Below are 20,151 nucleotides of genomic sequence, written 5' to 3'. Positions count from 1 at the left end.
AATGGCTACCAAGATATGGAAAGGTGTTGACATTTTCAAGGGTGTTATTATCAACCTTTATAGAGGGAGGAGTTGCAAGCTGATTAGGTGATGACTGGTGGAGCACCTGGGTTTTCTTTATATTCATGGTGAGGCCCAGAAGTTTGTAGGTTCTGGAAAAAGCATTCAAGGTGTTTTGTAGATCATGCTCGGAAAGAGCTGTGATGGCGTTATCATCTGCATACTGTAACTCCATAATGGTAGTGATGGAGACTTTGCTCTTGGCCTTAAGCCTGTTGAGATTGAAAAGTCAGCCATCAGTATGGTAAAGGAGTTGAATTCCGGTGGGCAGATCATTGCCGATGAGATGGAGGATTACTGAGATGAACACTGCAAAAAGGGTTGGAGCAATGATGCAGCCCTGTTTTACTCCTGTCTCAACTGTAAAGGGCTCTGAAATAGAACCGCTGCTGCTGAGAACTGCTGCGGACATGTTGTCATGTAGCAGCCTCAGAATTAAGATGAATTTATCGGGGCAACCAAGCTTAGACAAGATATGCCATAAAGTCTGGCGGTGGACGGTGTCAAAAGCTTTAGTTAAGTCTATGAAAGCAATGAACAGTGGCTGCTTTTGTTCACGGCATTTCTCCTGTAATTGTCAAGTTTACATGCACATTGAATAGTGCAGATGATCATAAGTAAATCTGTTAGAGCATCAGAATCATTATCGGTGACTCATGCAATGTCAGTGAGAGAGATGCCAAACTATTCTGTCACCAGCTTGCTGTGATGCACCCGTCTGTCCGTCCCCCACTTGCGAATCTTCCTCAACACCGGCGGTTTCCAGGGCCTCCTCCTCTGAGGTGGTGAGCTGGGCTACTGAGGGTGGCCCTCCTCCTGTCCTCGCTCTTTCCCGCTTATTGTGAGCTCTCTTTTCCTGTAAAGAGGGACACAAGTGGAGTTTGAGTGAGAATGAAGGAGTGAGTGTAGAGAATCCATAGTATAGATGCTTAGAAGGAGACAAAGGACCCTCCCTGTGTGTTGTAAGTTGTTGTCATTGCATCACAGTGATAGAGAGTGTGAGGGCTGCCTGGTCGAATAGTTAAGTGAATATGACCAGAGCGAGAGGGAATGGGTAAGGGTTCAGGGATGTAAGTGTCAAGTGGGATGTGGAGGAAGAGGTTGGCAAAGCAGAGTGCTGGTGAGGAAAGGCGATGGGGATCAGATTGAGGATGATGGGAAAGTCATACTCACTTTTCCTGTGCGGAGGAGGTCATGAAACCTCTCCCTGCATTGCAGCCAGGTCCTGTGGTTCATCGAGATGGAGTTGACCTCCTGGGCCACTTCCAGCCACACAGTTTTAGTCTGAGGAAGGGAAGAGCACCTCCTTATTGGATCATGCTCCCTCCACCAGAGCTTGGAGGGAGGGCTCATCGAAGCGTGGAGCACACTTTGGCCTACTGCTGGACTCAGTCGATCAATGAAGTGCTTACTACAATGGCCATAAAGTTTGCAGTCTCCAGAAGAAGCAAGGCTGCTTGCAGGCCTTAAATCCAGCAGCATTGATGATGTCATCGGAGGCGACTTTCTGCATGAAAAGGCTCATTGGGCCAGGGGTTCCCATACGCTGGAAATCAAGTGCCCAATTAGGGGAAAATCGCACTTTTACCCCACTTCACTTCGGAGTCGGGGTCCTGACACGAATGCCATCAGGCAAATCCCAGCCCGCCCACAATGGCAAAATCGAGCCCTCAGTGTCTGATACATTTATATCGTGAACTGTGTACCTGGATCGTACTCAGCTTCAAGTAACTCTTTCCTCTTTACATCTGTTATTTTTCAAATACACCATTACATATGATTACATAGGATATACAGCACAGAAACAGACTATTCGGCCCAACCAGTCCATGCCAGTGTTAATGCTCCACTCGAGCCTCCTCCCATCTTTCCTCATCTAAATATATCAGCGTAACCCTCTATTCCCTTCTCCCTCATATGCTTTGTAAGTTACAGTGTTCTCAAAATTCTCGCACTCCCCAAGTTATGGATCAAGGGACCCTGCTTTTGGACAAGTTATTAAAAGCAGGATGCCCAAAATGGCTTCTGTAATCCTCGTGACCAAAACTGACAGGATTTTTAAAGTAAGGCTCTGCAGGCAAGCAGGCCCGGAAAATGAAACTTAAAATGCAGGAATCTGTGAGAACGGGACTCTCTAGAGCCAGCCAGACAAAGTAAACACAGAATATGCATTCATTCGACTTGAATCTAATCAAGCTAGAATGGGCCTATAATCATGGCCATTAGGTTTCTGCATGTTTAATCAGTAACAGCTCACAGTAGCCATCAAGTTAGGATGGGGGCAATTAAGTCTTATCCATGACAAACAACCAGGACACCGGGGCCATTAGACCCGGAAACAACCACTCCAAAAGTCGCTAAAATAAATGGTTGTAATCATTTAAAACAAGCCCGCCAAAAGTTAAACAATGGACTGACCTGATTTGGCGCGCAGATAAGGAGTTGAAGAACGGGTATAATTGTAGGCCCATCAGTGGTAATCGCGGCTAGCTCTTAGGTCTGGTAGCTCTTAGCTCGCTTGCTGCCACTTGTGCTCACGCCCTGGCCTCATGGCGGGTTCTCTTCTTGCTCCCCGCACCGCTCAACAACCAAGGACGCCCATTACACCAGGGCCAAACGCGGGAGGAGAACGAGACCCGAGTTCAAAAGCCACGCAGGACACACAGGCCACAAAAGGGGCAGACGAGACGAGACGAGACGAGACAAAGAAGAAGGTAAACCGATAAGAGCAGAGAAGGGCAGCGAAAGACGCATTGGTAAAAACCCAAACGCCTAGTTATAAGCTGGCGTTTGGTGAAGAAATTTGCAGTGTGTGTATGGACAGTGAGAATAAGTTGGCGTTTGAACACTGCGAATGAGCAGGCGTTAAACATGGGTGGCAGCGCCCATGACGAATATACTGGTGTTCAAAGCTTGGGTAGTAAAATCTTCCAAGCAGTAAAGACCGCCAATCGACTCTAACCACAACATTACCGCCGATGACCGCCCGAGGGAGAAGAAGAAGAAAACCCATCGCGACAAGACGACGATGGTAGCTGAGGAAAAGGGAGGGTGCTTCGCAGCAACAACGTCGGCGCCGCGCCCTGAGACCACGTGGCGACGGGGTACCCCAAAGGACAGGGAGGACAGACCTCAAAATATCACAACCATTAAAGCAACAGGCTTTGGACTGGTGAGCATGAATTCCTGGCCCCTCATAGCTTAATCTAGTTAGGTATAGGGGGTGGGATAAGGATAAGGGGATTGTTTAATGTAGTTGTTTTCCCTCGATGTGCCGTGTGTTCCCCATTTCCCATATAAGTGTAATTGTTTTATGCCTGTATTTCATACCAGTAATTCTCATAAGATTGTGTTTTTATCTGCCTTAATAAAATCTTGGTTTTCTTACACCAAACTACTTGTCTACTCGATTTTTCTGTATCGCCGCCTGTACCTAAGTCCAGTGTCTAGAACCCAGGGGTGTGGGAGCGATTCGAACCGCTCAAGGGACAGTCAGAGGCGAAGCTGACTGGGCGTACATGCCAAACCCCCTACAGCTTGTCTAGCCTCTCCTTAAATGTATCTATACTATTCGCTTCAACCACTCCCTGTGGTAGCGAGTTCCACATCCTCACCACTCTTTGGGTAAAGAAGTTTGAATTCCCTATTGGATTTCTTGGTGACTATCTTATATTGATGGCCTCTAGTTATGCTCTTCCCCACAAGTGGAAACATTCTCCCTGTATCCACTCTGTCAAAACCTTTCATAATTTTAAAGATCTCTATTAGGTCACCCCTCGGCCTTCTTTTTTCAAGAGAAAAAAGACAATGCCTGTTCATCCTTTCCTGATATGTATTATGTGGTATCCTCCTTGTAATTCTTCTCTGCACCCTCTCCAGTGCCTCTATATCCTTTTTATAATATGGCAACCAAAACTATACACAGTATTTTAAGAGTGTTCTAACCAAGGTTCGATATCGGTTCAGCATAACTTCCCTACTTTTCAATTCTATATCTCTGGAAATAAACCCTAGTGCTTGGTTTGCTTTTTTTATGGCCTTGCTAACCTGTGTCACAACTTTTAGTGATTTGTGTATTTGTACTCCGAGATCACTTTGTTCCTTTACCCCACCTAGACTTGCACCCTCCAAGTGATAAGTGACCTCCCTATTCTTCCTACCAAAATGTAATACCTCACATTTATCTGTAGGTTCAATTCAGTCGAGACCTGTTTGATTCTTTTTAATTCCCCTTCAAATTTAGGAAGTATTGGAAATGTAACTCCCGGGAGAGTGAGGTGTTGTGTAGTCACTATATAAAGGAGTTTTGACTTTAAGCACAATCTTTACAGGGTCACACTTCAGCAGCCCAGGGTCAACAAACACATCCTTGTTATTCTCTCCTACTCTCAAGCCCAGATCCATTTTATCCCCTCGTCCTCGGCCTCACAGATCACTAAAAATTCTAATCATGAAAATTCAAAATTTGTACTCTCCTTCCTTGTGTGCATCATAAATCACTTGCAATTCAGTTTCATTCCTGTGCTTTGCAGTTTAACATTCAACTGTTGTAGCAGGGGGAATGCTGAACTGTGGCACGTGTACTGTGACATAACAGTAATATCTCACCTGTATCGCTCTTTAAATTTTCAATCTTGTTGTTCATCTTGCATGGATGTCTGCGTCCTCATCGCACACAACTAACTCAGTTCTGACAAATGGTCATTGAACTGAAACATTGGGGGGAATTTTCTGGGAGGTCAGTGGGCGGGATCAGTACCGGGTCAGGTGGAAAAGTGTTATTTTTTTACAGCGAGTTGAGACCCCACTGTCAACCCACTGCCACGCACCTTTCCCAATGCCGCGTCTGTCAGTGCTGAGCAGACCTGACAGACAGCAGCGGGTGACCCAATTCATCTCATTATTGCATTTTTGACAGATCATCAACAGGCTTTTTTAACTTAACTTTTGACTTTAATTTCATGGCCACGGGAACCACACCGTTCGGGGACCACAGCTGTCAACATGAGGTGGGAGTTCATTGGCCATTGCTCCAGTTGATTACTTGACAGCTTCAAGTGTACAGTAAAAGCTCCTACCTAACAGATCATCACTTTCCTCAGGCAGAAGTTGTTTCTCAGTCCATTTTCAGCACAGATTCGGCAGGCCTTCCACTTTTCACTCTCCATCCACTCTCACTTCATTGGAAGAACTCTCTCACCATTGACAAAATGCTTCTGTCAGCTCTACTTCACTTGCCATCTATTCCATCAACATGGGTGCCCTTTATACTGTCTCACCTTGGTCCTCAGAATCCCACCACAATCAGCCCCAACACCAGCAGCACCAGGCAAACCAGCAGCACCAACAAAAACACCAAACTTCTCCACAATCACCTGATGCTGCACAGGACACAGGGCATCAGCACCTGACCACATTACTGCCAGGGAGGCCAGGGATGGCCTCACCATGGACAGATTTACTTCACTTGATGCTGTACACCCTGGCTGCCACATGATGCACCAGGTTGGCACTGTTGAGTCTGTGTTTTCCAAATGTAGCTATGCTGAACAACTGGACACAGACAACAGAATACTTAAACAGGTCTTTAGTAATTGAGGGTCAGGGATGAACTGAAATACAAACTGCTCCACAGAGTTTATATACTGGTGTGGTCACCACCGGTACTACAATATACAGGAGCCATCAGAAAGTAGTTCATCACCTTAAGGTAGTCTCTTAAGGTGGTACAGGTTACATACACTACAATTCCTCCCCTTTTAGCTTAACAGTGTACACCCCAATTTAAACATAACATGGATAATATATATACAACTTTCATACAAAACTGTTCAAAGATTCAGTCTCTGAGGAGGCCTCCTGATCCGGGCCGGATAACGCCTTTCAGGGGTCTCTGGTTCTTGTTGCTGGGGTGACTCATCCATTTGATCTCTTATGGATTGAACATCATCATGTACGTTCGAGTCTGAGGTAGATGCTACAGGCTCAATAACTTCTTCAACTGGTGTCTCTGCCGTAGACATGGGGTCGACCCTTGTTCTCGATTCCACAAGTTGGTCAGCATGACGTCGTATTACGTTCTCACCAACGTCTACCGTGTACATCAAGGGTCCTTGTCGGGCACGAATTGTTCCGGATTGCCATTTATCATTCCTATAGTCCCTGGCCAACACTGGTTGTCCTATTTCGAAACTCCGAGTGCCCTTGTTATTTACGTGCTGGAATTGTTTGTTTTCGACTTCCCTACGCACATTGGGTTTTAACAAATCCAATCGGGACCGCAACCTCCTGTTATAGAACATTATGGCAGGGCTTTGATTTGTCACTGCATGCGTGGCGTTTCGATATGCCATCAGGAAATTGTCCACCTTGTGTTGTAGTGGAATATGGTCTTCGCTCATGGCCTTTATCGCCTTTTTGAACGTTTGTACAAATCTCTCGGCCAACCCATTTGTAGCCGGATGATATGGGGCAGATGTATAGTGTTTCACCCCATTCTTCTTCATGAATTTCTGGAATTCTTCTGACACGAACTGTGGTCCGTTGTCTGAACATATTTGTTCCGGCAGCCCATTCCTTGCAAATATGGTTCTTAGAACTGCGATCGTCTTTTCAGAGGTAGTGGTCGACATCTTAATCACTTCTGGCCATTTAGAATGTGCGTCTACCGCTATCAAAAACATGGAATCCATGAATGGACCTGCAAAGTCGATATGCACACGTTGCCATGGGGTTGAAGGCCATTCCCACGGATGCAGCGGTGCAATTGGAGGTGCATTTTGAACTTTTTGGCACCCTGAGCAGCTTTTAGTCAGATCCTCTATTTGTTTGTCGATACCTGGCCACCACACATAAGCCCTAGCAAGGCCTTTCATCTTGACTCCCCCCAGATGACCTTCATGCAGTTCCTTCAGAACTCTCTCCCTTAATTTAGGAGGAATAATCACCCTTGTTCCATACATCAATGTTCCTTGACAGACGGACAGCTGCTCTCGTCTGGCTGAGAATGCCGGTAACAGTGGTTCGCCATGTGTTGGCCATCCCTTCACTGTCAAATCGTAGACCCGAGACAGTGTCGGGTCATTTCTGGTCTCTCTCTCAATACTCGCATTGGTGACTGGTAAGCATTCGATGATGGTCGAGTGAAATATCTCGACAGGGTCAACTGCCGGTGCCTCTTCCACTGTAGGTAGTGGCAGGCGCGACAGCCCATCAGCATTACCATGTTGCTTTGTACCTTTGAATTCGATATCATATTGATGTGCCCCTAGGAAAAGGGACCATCTCTGAAGCCTCTGTGCCGTCATAACCGGAACACCCTTCTTAGGGTTAAAGATGGAAACCAACGGCTGGTGATCTGTCAGCAGCGTAAACCTTTGGCTTTGCAGGTAATGGTTAAATTTCTTAACTCCCCACACGAGGCTGAGAGCCTCCCTATCTATCTGAGCATAGTTGCGCTCAGCGGAGGTCAATGATCTGGATGCGAACGCGACTGGCCTTTCCAAGCCATTTGGCAACTTATGTGAGAGCACTGCCCCGATACCATATGGAGAAGCATCACAAGCTAAACGAATAGGCAGCGTTGGGTTAAAGTGAGCCAACACTTCCTCAGAGGTGATCAGTGCCTTGCTTTTTTGAAAAGCCCGCTTACAGTCCTCGCTCCACTTCCATGGTACTCCCATTTGCAAAAGAGTGTTCAGCGGGTGTAACACCGTGGATAAATTTGGAAGAAACTTGTGGTAATAGTTAATCAACCCAAGGAACGACCTCAACTGGGATACATTTTCCGGAGCGGGAGCTTTCACAACAGCTTCGATCTTGTCAGGTGACTTATGAAGCCCCTCCTGGTCAATGACGTGACCGCAGTACGAGATTCGCTTCTGAAAGAACTCACATTTCTGGCGATTAACTCTGAGTCCATATTCTTTCAATCTGGTGAGCACCTGCTCCAAATTCGCGAGGTGTTCCTTATCATCATCTCCTGTAATCAGAATGTCGTCCAGGTAGCATTGTGTGCCTGGAATTTCCTGTAATACCTGCTCCATGGCCCTTTGCCAAATCGCTGGAGCCGATGCCACTCCAAAAACCAGTCTATTATACCGATATAAGCCCTTATGTGTGTTGATCGTGAGATACTGGCGTGACGCTTCATCAACTTCCATCTGTAAGTACGCCTGCGCCAGGTCTATCTTGGTGAAGTGTTTCCCGCCAGACAGCGAAGCGAAGATATCCTCAATCCGCGGAAGCGGATATTGCACCGTGTGAAGAACCGGATTAACAGTGATCTTGAAATCGCCACAGATGCGAACCTTCCCAGGTTCCCCCGGCTTGTTGCTCAACGAACGCTTCATGACGGGAACAATGGGCATGGCCCATTCGCTCCAGTCCACCTTTGACAGTACTCCTGAACGTTCTAGCCCTTCCAGCTCTGCTTCCACAGCAGGTCGTATCGCATAAGGTACCGGTGTGGCTTTGAAAAATTTTGGGTTTGCATGTTCTTCAACCTTGATGTTTGCCGTAATTCCTTTCAGTGTTCCCAGTCCCTGTTGGAACACCTCCTTAGCATCGTCCAATATTTTGGACAGTCGTTTAGGTTTGACATCGTCCTCTTTACAGGAATCTACAGTTAATGCTTGTAAGGAATGCCAGTCCATATTTATTCTCTGGATCCATTCCCGTCCCAGTAGTGGTGGACCTCCCTCAGGTAACACATACAAGTCCATTCCCTGACTTTCTTTACCATTGTAGACCACCTTTACCTTTATCTTTCCGATGGGGTATACTCTTTGCCCCGTGTATGTTTTCAATACAATCTCCGTATCCCTCAGGGGAATGTGTGAGAATAACCTTTTGTACTCTTGCTTATTCATGACCGTCAATGCCGATCCAGTGTCCAATTCCATCTTCACTTGGACTCCTGCTATCCGAAGCATGACCCAGATAGTTTGGTGGTCTGCTGTGTTACCCACATTATGTATTTTTAGACAACCCAGTTCCTTACTGCTGGAGTCTGAATCCATCTTCTGTTCATCCGAACTGTTCTCTGTCACCTTGTGTACTTTTTTGTACTTCTCCTGCAGCGACTTTTTGCTGCTGGTCTTCTTTCCTGACTGGCATACTCTCGCTATGTGACCAAGTTTGCCACATTGCCTGCATTCTTTATCTTTGAACCAGCACTGGTTCTGGTCATGCGTTGTCCTCCGCAATGATAACACTTTGCTGCACCCAATGCCATTTCATTGGTGGCCTTTGCTGCATTTCCGCAGTGCCTCGTGCTGCTGCCTCGTGCGATGCTGCAATGCTGAAAGCTTTGTCCAGCGTAAGATCCTTTTCCTCTAGCAGTCGCTTCTGGGTTCCTTCCTTTAGTAGCCCACACACGAACTTATCTCTCAGAGCGTCTGCTAGTCCTGTACCGAACTGACAGTACTTTGATAACTTGCGCAGTTCGATTAAGAATTCAGCATTGCTTTCCTCTTTAAGCTGAGTTCTTTTGTAAAATTTAAATCGTTCCGCTATCAGCAGCGGTGTGGGGTTTAAATGCTCTTGCAGGATAGTAACAATCTCAGCGAAACTCTTTCCTACTGGTTTATCTGGTGTTACAAGGTGCCTTAATAACCCGTACGTCTTCGCACCCATCAAGTTTCTGTTGTTATTTCGGATTTCCAACATCTGCAGTATTTTGCTATCGTATTAATATGGTTAGTGCTTTCTTATCCGCCGGCACCTCATTCGCTGTACAGTAAACTTCAACGCGTTCCACATAAGTGGCCCAATCTTCTACATCGCTATCAAAAGCAGTGATGTTACCCGTTTTTGGCATCTTGTTGAGTTTCCTTTATTTTATTTATTTTTCCAAAATGGCGGCTTCCCGCGCTTGGCGGCTTTTCCCGCGCTTATCTTCTTCCCCCGCCGACTAAAATGGTGATTACCGCGCTGTTGCCGTTCTCGCCTCCCAGCGGTCCTTATTTCCCCCGACGCTGCTGCTCTTGTTCCCCGCCGCTCCCGCGGTCCTCGTGGACATTAACGCTTTTCTGGCTGCTGCGCGTCTCTGCCCGATTGCAGTCCGGCCCTTTTCACCGGCTGCGGTCGTGTTCTCCGCCCTTTTCTTCGGTTTCCCTCCCCTTCTCCCACTGACAACTCGGCCGACTTTCTCTCCGTGTCGCTAGATCGGGCTTACCCGCCGCTTTCGTAGAAGGGATGATCACTGCCTGTTGCTGATGGTGGACTTCGTGGCCAGCAAACCCAAACCGGGTTCTCGATGCCTCCCGTGCGATGCAGTGCTCAGCAGGATGATGAGGGCGGATGCCCCTTTTCGACGCCCGTTCTGAGGACGAAGCTTCCTTGGATGCAAAACTGCCGCTAGGTACGATCAGACTCGTCGCCACTGTTGAGTCTGTGTTTTCCAAATGTAGTTATGCTGAATAACTGGACACAGACAACAGAATACTTAAACAGGTCTTTAGTAATTGAGGGTCAGGGATGAACTGAAATACAAACTGCTCCACAGAGTTTATATACTGGTGTGGTCACCACCGGTACTACAATATACAGGAGCCATCAGAAAGTAGTTCATCACCTTAAGGTAGTCTCTTAAGGTGGTACAGGTTACATACACTACAGGCACCACCCCACACCAACACCATAAAGAAACCCTACAATGCCCAAGCCATTCCTTTCACACTCATCACCATTATGGGGGGTGTGGGGTGGGGGGGTGGGGGTGTACCATTTGCTGCAACTCACTAAGCCACTTCCAAAGGTGTACACATATCTGTCCAAGAACGTAAAGTGTTGAAATAAAGGTTTCAATGCTTGACACCACATTACAGAAACTTTACATGAACATTGGATAAAATATTCTTGTGTGTTGTTAGTTGGTATGATTGGACTAGGATGTGAGTGAGTGTGAGGCGTGGCTAGTGAGCTGGGGAAGTGATAATGTAGATAGAGAGGGATGGGTGGAGGTACAAGGTACGTTGGTGTGAGTAAGGATGTGCAGGAGTAGGGTAGGGAAGGCAGAGTGATGGGGATGTGATGAGAGGCACAGCAGGATGAGGTTGAGTGTGGCTTTGCAGTAACGCTTCGTGATCTACTGAGATCATTGAAAGGTTTGCGCCACTGCAGCCAGGTCCTCCTGATGACATCCCTGCTTGTGTCCTCCTGTGCAATGTGCAACCAGGCTGCGTTGACCTCCTGGGAAGGTGTCATCCGCCCATTGGAAGGGAAGAGGACCTCCCTGCATGCTGTGATTTCCTCCATAAGCTTATGGAGGGAGTCATGGGAGAACTTGGGTGCAGCCGCGCACCCCTGTGCAGTGATTGTAAGTGTTTGCAGCACCTCAATGCTGTAGAACACTGACAGCACAAATGTCAAAATAAAGTTGGCCATGGTCCCTTTAAGGAAACTGGCTGATGACGTGTCATCAAATGACGTCACCTGACCCGCTTCCTCTAATTGGCCCAGGAAACACGCTGGGCGGGCTTAATAATCCCCATCAGCAGAAAGTAATTTCACAGAGTGGAATGGAGTTAGCAGTGGGGTCGGGACCCGCCACCAACATTGCCCACCACGGACCCGCCGAGGTAAGTATAATCGTAGCCGTTAACATTATTTCTCTCGACACAGATGCATTTTCTGTTTTTACTTCAGATTTCCAGCATCTGCAGTATTTTGCTTTTGACTCAAAGAAGAATAATTTCTGATCAGGTGATTTATCACCAATGATCACCACGGCAACATCCTTAACTGACTCTTTTAAAATGTGCCACCTAGGGCTGGATTTTCATTGAGGAGTCGGGTTGGAGGCGGGACAACAACTTTCGGGGTTGTAGTCCCGCCTCCATCGAGATGCGGCCAATCCACGCGATTTTAACTTGATTGACCTTGTTGAGCCCGCCCAGTGGGCTCAGAGGGCCAATTAAGGGACACCCGGCAACAGGTGATGTCACAGACTGAAATTTCATCTGACAAGATGTTTTGACAGATGAAATATCAGCGTTTCACAGCTGTTTGGAGCTGTCAAACACTGACAGTCTTACTTCTAACCTGAGTCCTTCTCCACAGTGTCAGTTAGAAATCTCTCCTGCACAGAAAGCTGCAGGCTGTCACTTTTGACAGTTCGCGGCCATTCTGCTTTCTGTGCCAATGAGATGAGGGGCTCCCCGAACCTAAAGGAAGGAAGGCTGAAAAGGTAAGAAAAGGTAATTTACACTTCTTTAATCACTTTAGACACACCAAACACACTTACCTTTGCACTCATGCACACATCACTCACCTGAACACCGACATCTCGACCCCTCCAAGCCCTTCAACCCGACGGCCCAACTCCTCCAACTTGGCGTGGTTTGGAGCCATCAGGAATCCCACAGTTCAAGCTTAAAAATAGGGATTAGGCTAAAAACTGCCTGTTAACAGGCAGTTAATTGGCACTAATCACTTCCCGCCTCAGGTAGGCAGTTCCCAGTGCGGGGCGGGTACCCGCCTCCTTTGAAACTGGCATGGAGGCGGGTTGCGGGCGGGAGGGGTTTGGGACCCCCGATTTCGGGAAATTAACCCCCCGCACGCCTCCAATCCCGACTCCATGGCACACTGAAAATCGAGCCCCTAATCTCAGTCACATCACCCTCTAATTCCCTTAAAGTGGAAATGCGTTCAGATCAGAAATCCTGAATTAAACAGACTTTGGCAATATCAGCACAGCTGCTTGAGAATGTAAATCCACAGCATAAAACTGACCAGGATGTGACGCAAGTGGGGATTTAATCGTTGGTTTCACTCATTCACACTGGCAAATTAAGACCAAGGACAGGTTGTTAAATCCGTGAATCTTGAGGTATGGTGTTATTCAGTAAATAGACGGAGACTGCAGATGAACAATCAACAGGTGTTTACTGGATGAGGGTATTCTAAAAAGTAACAGTACAGATCTTTACTCAGGGTTTATATACAGGTGTGGTCACTGCCGGTACTACAGTATACAGGAGCTGTAAAAGTAGTTCTCCTCTTAAAGGTACATACACTACAATTCCTCCCCTTTTAGATTAACAGTACCATAACATTCATTTAACAGTTAACACTTATAACATGCACATTAACTGAAACAGTCCATTTATAAATTCAGTCTTTGGGGCGGCTTCCTGATCCTTTCTGGATAGCGCCTTTCCTGAGTGTCTTGCTCTTGGTGCGGAGGCGATTCTGGCCCCCTGTCGTCGGTTAGTTCATCAGCTTCCGATGCTACTGGTTCTGGGGTAGATGCTACCGGTATGTCAGGTTCATCACCAGGTACGCGAGACATGGGGTTGACTCATTCCTGTGACGCTAGGATCTGGTCAACATGGCATCTCACAATGTTCTCCCCAACATCCACTGTGTACATTAGTGGCCCCTGCCGTGTGCATATCGTTCCTGGTTGCCATTTCTCTGTTCGGTAGTCGCGGGCCAAGACTGGTTGTCCTACATTGAAGCTCCTTGTCGGCTTCTCATTGATGTGCTGGAATTGCTTATTCTCAACATTTCTTCGTACATTTGGTCTGAGCAAATCCAGACGAGATTTCAACCTTCGGTTAAAGAACATCATGGCCGGGGTCTGGTTGGTAACTGCATGTGTTGCATTTCTGTAGGCTAACAGGAAATTGTCCACCATATGCTGCAGTGGAATGTCTTCATCGCACATGGCCCTTACTGCCTTTTTAAAGGTTTGTACGAACCTCTCAGCCAATCCATTTGTGGCTGGATGATACGGGGCGGATGTGTAATGCCTTACCCCATTCCTTCTCATAAATTTCCGAAACTCTTCGGACACAAACTGTGGTCCGTTATCAGAGCAAATCTGCTCTGGCAAGCCCTTCCTGGCAAATATGGTCCGTAGGACTGCAATCGTTTTCTCCGTAGTGGTGGAGGACATTTTGATCAACTCAGGCCATTTCGAGTGCGCATCCACTGCTATTAAGAACATTGAGTCCATGAATGGACCAGCAAAATCAATATGCACCCGTTGCCATGGAGAGGAGGGCCACTCCCATGGGTGTAGAGCGGCATGTGGTGGTGCATTTTGGACCTTCTGGCATCCTGAGCAGCTCTTTGTTAGGTCCTTGATTTGTTGATCGATCCCCGGCCACCACACATAAGCCCTAGCAAGGCTTTTCATTTTCACCCCTCCCAGATGGCCTTCGTGAAGCTCATTGATCACTCGCTCCCTTAACTTGGGTGGAATTACCACTCGGGATCCACACATCAATGTCCCCTGGCATACTGACAGCTGTTCTCTTCTGGATGAGAATGCTGGCAACAGTGAGTCGCCATGTGTTGGCCACCCCTTCACCGTCAAATCATATACCCGAGACAGTGTCAGATCATTTCAGGTCTCCTTCTCTATATCTGCGTTAGTTACTGGCAAGCGTTCAATTATAGTTGAATAAAATATTTCGACAGGGCCCACTGCTGGTACTTCCTCCGCAGTAGGCAGTGGCAGGCGTGATAGCCCATCAGCGTTTCCATGCTGTTTCGTGCCCTTATACTCTATTTCATATTGGTTCGCCCCTAGAAAAAGGGACCATCTTTGTAGCCGTTGCACATTCATCACCGGAACGCCCTTCTTTGGATTAAAGATGGAGACAACTGGTTGGTGGTCAGTCAGCAAGGTGAACTTCTGCCCGTGCAGATAGTGGTTGAACTTTTTCACTCCCCACACTAGGCTGAGGGCCTCCCTGTCAATCTGGGCATAGTTGTGCTCGGCTGAGGTTAGTGACCGAGACGCAAAGGCTACTGGCTTCTCCAAACCATCCGGGAATTTGTGCGACAGCACCGCTCCAATACCATAGGGTGATGCATCACACGCCAACCGAATTGGTAGTGTTGGGTTGAAATGAGCCAACACCTCTTTTGATGTGATCAATTCTTTGCACTTCTGGAAAGCTCGTTTACATTTGTCATTCCACTACCATGGTACCCCTGTTTGCAGTAGGGTGTGCAGTGGGTGTAATACTGTAGACAAATTTGGCAAGAACTTATGGTAGTAGTTCACCAGCCCGAGGAATAACCTCAGTTGTGACACATTTTCCGGTGCTGGAGCCTTGACTACTGCCTCAATCTTTTCAGGGGACTTATGTAACCCCTCTTCATCAATAACGTGGCCACAATACAAGATCTGCTTCTGGAAAAACTCGCATTTGTGGCGATTAGCTCGGAGCCCATATTCCTTCAATCTAGTGAGCACCTGCTCCAGGTTGGCGAGGTGATCACTGTCATTTTCGCCCGTGACCAGGATGTCGTCCAAATAACACTGGGTCCCTGGAATCCATTGCAGGACTTGATCCATTGCCCTTTGCCAAATAGCCGGAGCTGATGCCACCCTGAACACCAGCCAGTTGTATTGGTAGAGACCTTGGTGAGTGTTGATCGTGAGGTATTGTTTCGAGGCTTCTTCTACCTCCATTTGCAGGTACGCCTGGGCCAGATCAATCTTAGTGAAGCATTTTCCTCCAGATAGTGAGGCGAAAATATCTTCAATCCGCGGAAGTGGATATTGTACCGTGTGAAGGGCTGGGTTCACTGTCACCTTAATGTCCCCACAGATGCGAACCTTCTTTGGTTCTCCAGGCGTATTACTCAACGACCTCTTCATTACAGGAACGATGGGTGTAGCCCACTCGCTCCAGTCCACTTTGGACAGTACTCCTGAACGTTCCAAACCTTTCAGCTCTGCTTCGACGGCTGGGCGGATTGCATAAGGCACCGGTCTGGCATTAAAAAACTTTGGGCTTGCATTTTCCTCTATTTTGATCGTCGCTGTTATGGCTTTTAGTGTTCCGAGTCCCTCCTGGAACACTTCTTGTGCATCAGTTAGCATTTTTGACATTCGTCCAGGTGTGACGTCGTCATCCTTTTTGACCTCTACCGTCAGTCCTTGTATGGAATGCCAATCTAACTGTATCTCTCAAGGGTATATGTGAGAATAGCCGCTTGTAGTCCCTTTGGTTTATAACTGTTAGGGCTGATCCTGTGTCCAATTCCATTTTCACTTGGACTCCGTCTATCTTGAGCGTGTCCCAGATAGTTTGGTGATCCTCCATTTTGATTACATTATGTAGTTTCAGACAACCCAGCTCCTTGCTTCCGGAGTCTGTATCACTTTTCTGTTCGTCTGAACTACTCTCTGTCACCTTATGTACCTTTTTGTACTTCTCCTGTGGAGATTTCTTGCTGCTGGTTTTCTTTCCCGACCTGCAGACTCTTGCTCTGTGTCCTGCTTTTCCACACTGTCTGCACACTTGGTCCTTGAACCAACAATCCTTCTGGTCGTGTGTTGTTCTGCCGCAGCGATAACACTTCACTGCTCCATATGACATTTCATTGGTGCCATATTCTTGCAGTCTCCGTTGTATCTCTGCAGCGCCCCGTGCGGCTGCTTCGTGTGATACTGCCATGCTGAAAGCCTTGTCCAGCGTGAGATCCTTTTCTGATAGAAGCCGTTTCTGGGTTCCTTCACTTTGAAGCCCACACACAAACTTGTCCCTTAACGTATCTGCTAGTCCCATTCCAAACTGGCAGTGTTTCGATTGCTTGCGCAGTTCCGTTAAATACTCAGCATTACTTTTGTCTTTATGCTGGTTCCTTTTGTGAAACTTAAATCTTTCTGCTGTCAGCAGCGGTGTGGGGTTTAAGTGGTCCTGTAGGATTGCCACTATGCTTTCAAAATCCTTATCCACTGGCTTCTCTGGGGTTACTAGGTTTCGCAGTAAGCCATACATTTTTGCACCCATGGAATTCAACAATACCAGTGCTTCCCTGGCATCTGGCACTTCATTCGCCTTGCAGTACACTTCAATGCGTTCTACATATGTCGCCCAATCTTCGACTTCATTGTCGAACGCTGTGACACTGCCACTCTTCGGCATCCCTGGGTGTGGTTAGACTGGCTAAAAATGTTGTCTCCCGCGCTTTCCCTTCTTCTCTGCTGGCTCAAAATGGCGTCTCCCGTGCTTCCCTTTCTTCCCGCGCTCGCCCTTCTTCTCCGCTGCGGCTTCAAAAATGGCGTCTCCCGCGCTCTCCCTTCTTCTCCGCTATGGCTCAAATGGCGTCTCCCGCGCTTCCTTTCTTCCCCCGCGGACGCTGCTCAGCCCTTGAGCACTGGCTGTGCTCTGCGCATTTTCCTGCGTGCCTCTCTCGTTGACGCCGCTCGGTCCTGAACCCCAGCTGTGCTTTACCCTCTCTCTCTTTTTGTTTTCCTTCGACGCCGCTCGGTCTTCAACCCCCGGCTGCGCCCTGTGCGCTTTACCCTCTCTCTTACCCCGTCGACGCTGCTCAGCCTTTTCTGTGCCGTCGGTCGGCTCCAGCCGCCGCTGTCCGGGAAGGGTCTGCGCCGTACCTGTTGCCAGCCTGTTGCGCTGGATCGTCGTGACTGGAGAACCAAGCCCAGCTCTCAACAGCCTCCCCTGCGATGCTCAATCTCTGCTGGATGACTGGGCAGTTGCTCGTGGTCGACGCCCGTGCTTCTGGCCTCGACTTTCTTCCACTGTCCTCCAGGAGCTAATCCCTGGGAGGAAATGCAGAGTTGCAGGTAGGTTCAAATCTGCCTCGTCGCCACTGTTAAATCCGTGAATCTTTATTCAATAAATAGACGGAGACTGCAGATGAACAATCAACAGGTGTTTACTGGATGAGCGTATTCTGAAAACTAACAGTACAGATCCCTTCTCAGGGTTTATATACAGGTGTGGTCACTGCTGGTACTACAGTATACAGGAGCTGTAAAAGTAGTTCTCCTCTTAAAGGTACATACACTACACAGGTGGGATTTGGAAAAACAAATAGATGCAGGAATGGACATCAGGACATAGAGGACCTATTGAGAGGTGACCAAACACATAATTGGCAAGATTGTTTTTGAGAAGGGTTTGAAAGGTGGAGAGAGAAATTGAGAGGGAGCGATAAAGAGAAGAATGGGACCAAGTTGGCCGAAGGTTCTGGCACCAAATGAAGGGCAGGATGCACATAGGACCAGAATCAGAAGACCAAAGCATGCAGGAGGGGAAATGAGGCTGGAAGTGGTTGCAGAGATAGCGTGGGCTGAGGCCATGGAGGGATTGAAGATGAGAATGTTAGGTTCAGTGTTCGGGGGACAGGGAACCAGTGTAGATCAACAAGGATGTGGGTGATGTACGACACAGGATATGGAGAGCTGAGTTTTGGACCATTTGGAATTGATAGAGGATGAGAGGCCAATAAAGAAGTCTGCAGGTGACCAAAACATGGATCAGGGTTTCGACAGCATTGGGATTGAGGTAGTGGTGGAGGCAGGCAACTTGGTGGTGAATAGGGTGTGGGATTTGAAGCTCAGCTGTAAGATGTACAGGACGCTAAGGTTTTACATGGTCTGGTTCAGCCTGTGTGAGTAGCAGGGGAGAGATATAGGGGGAAAAATTGGGTTGATTTGCACCTTGCGTTAGCACCCCTGAGGGGCGCAAATCCCATAGCGCCCGGGCGCAGCGCCGCTAATGCCTCCTACAAAATTCAGCGGGAGGTTAGCAGTGGCGGTAGCTGGTAGCGCCCCATGGCGCTGTGCTGCCGGCGATGATGTCATTGCTGTGCACAGCTCCCCGCTAGCGCCCCGTCCGCAAACTTCCCTTGTGTCCTCTGTCCTATCGCCGGACGATATGTCTGACAGGATCAGGGGGCATTTTTGTAGCGGCGGCGACACAAATTAAAGGGGCAGGTGTCCGGCGGCCATTTTAATTTTAGCCGACTGCCAGCACCTGCTCCCCTTTCACTTTTGTACGCGGGGTGCCATCCGCGATCGCTCAGCCCGACACTCTTTTTGAGTGCTGGGCTGTTTTCACAGCAACCCGCTCCTTGGCAGTCCAGCAGGGCCCCGGTGTGCGCAGTGCTAGGCCCCTCCTCTTTAATCGGGGAGGAGGCCTGCAATGACACAGCGCTACGTGCCGACGCATAGCGCTGTTGTACATAGCACCGTGAACTTCAGTAGTAGCGCCCCAAGCAGGAGGTGGAGCACTTTCCAGTAGCGCCTCACCTCTAGCTTGGGGCGCTACTACTGAATTTCTGGCGGAGGGGTGCTAACTTTTTTGGGGCACTAAAATTAGTGACGTTAGCGCCCTAAAAGGGGCAGCACCCAATTTTTCTCCCCAAGTCATTGCCATTAACTCTATGGGGTCATTACATGGGAGGCGCAGCGCCCGGGCGCTAGGGGATTTGCACCCCATTAGCACCCCCCCGTAGGTGCTACGAGAGGCGCAAATCAACCCAATTTTTCCCCCTTGGAGTTATGACGGGACAAAATGATGGTTTCTGTTTTCCCAGTTGGAAGAAATTTTGACTCATCTATGATTTGATGTCAGACAGTTTGATCTGACCTGGCAATAGATATAACTGGCAGTAAAAGTACACAATTACTTGACTCAGCAGTGACTATACTACAACACAATTATATTACTGCATATAGTATTTGCAGTCCTGTGTTGGAACAACAAATTTCATTATCCCCAATTAAAAAGGAAGAAATATAAAATAATTCTGGGTACATTATTGCCTATTCGCATTCTGTGAAGTATTTCAGGCTGATAAAATACCATTAGTATCCCCATTAGAAAGTGCGTTGGTGAGGAAAATGATGTTCTACCATCCTGTCACATTGATGGCATGGTGTCATTGATGCATGTAAGTTGCATTGGCATGACAGAGTTCTATTCCACTGTGTCAGTTGTGCCCCATTTGGACAGATCTAGCAGGAGAGTCAGAACTGATGAAAATATTAAATGTCTAGAGCTTAACTGGTACTGACATTGGCAGCAGGTAGAACTATCCATTGGAAAAGATCTCAAAGCGGTGGAAGATTTCTAAAGGTGATATTTTATGGGATAGTGACTAGCTTGCAGAAGTGCAAGGCTGAATTGGGACTATCATTTGGACAAGAGTTATTTTGATTCAGATTGATGAAACATGTGGATAGAGTGTGGATACTGGGACAACATGGATGGAAGTTCTAGCTTAAAGTGAATTCTGTTGATCTCTGTATCCCAAACCCTACATCCCACAGACTTCTTTCAGACCAGTTGACTGAGAGGAGGTTTGAGTGGA

Source organism: Somniosus microcephalus, chromosome 20 (assembly GCF_052327205.1).
Source record: "Somniosus microcephalus isolate GS21.2 chromosome 20, FLI_Smic_1.0, whole genome shotgun sequence".
In the NCBI taxonomy this organism is placed as follows: Eukaryota; Metazoa; Chordata; class Chondrichthyes; order Squaliformes; family Somniosidae; genus Somniosus; species Somniosus microcephalus.
Note: the sequence above shows the minus strand (reverse complement) of the source record.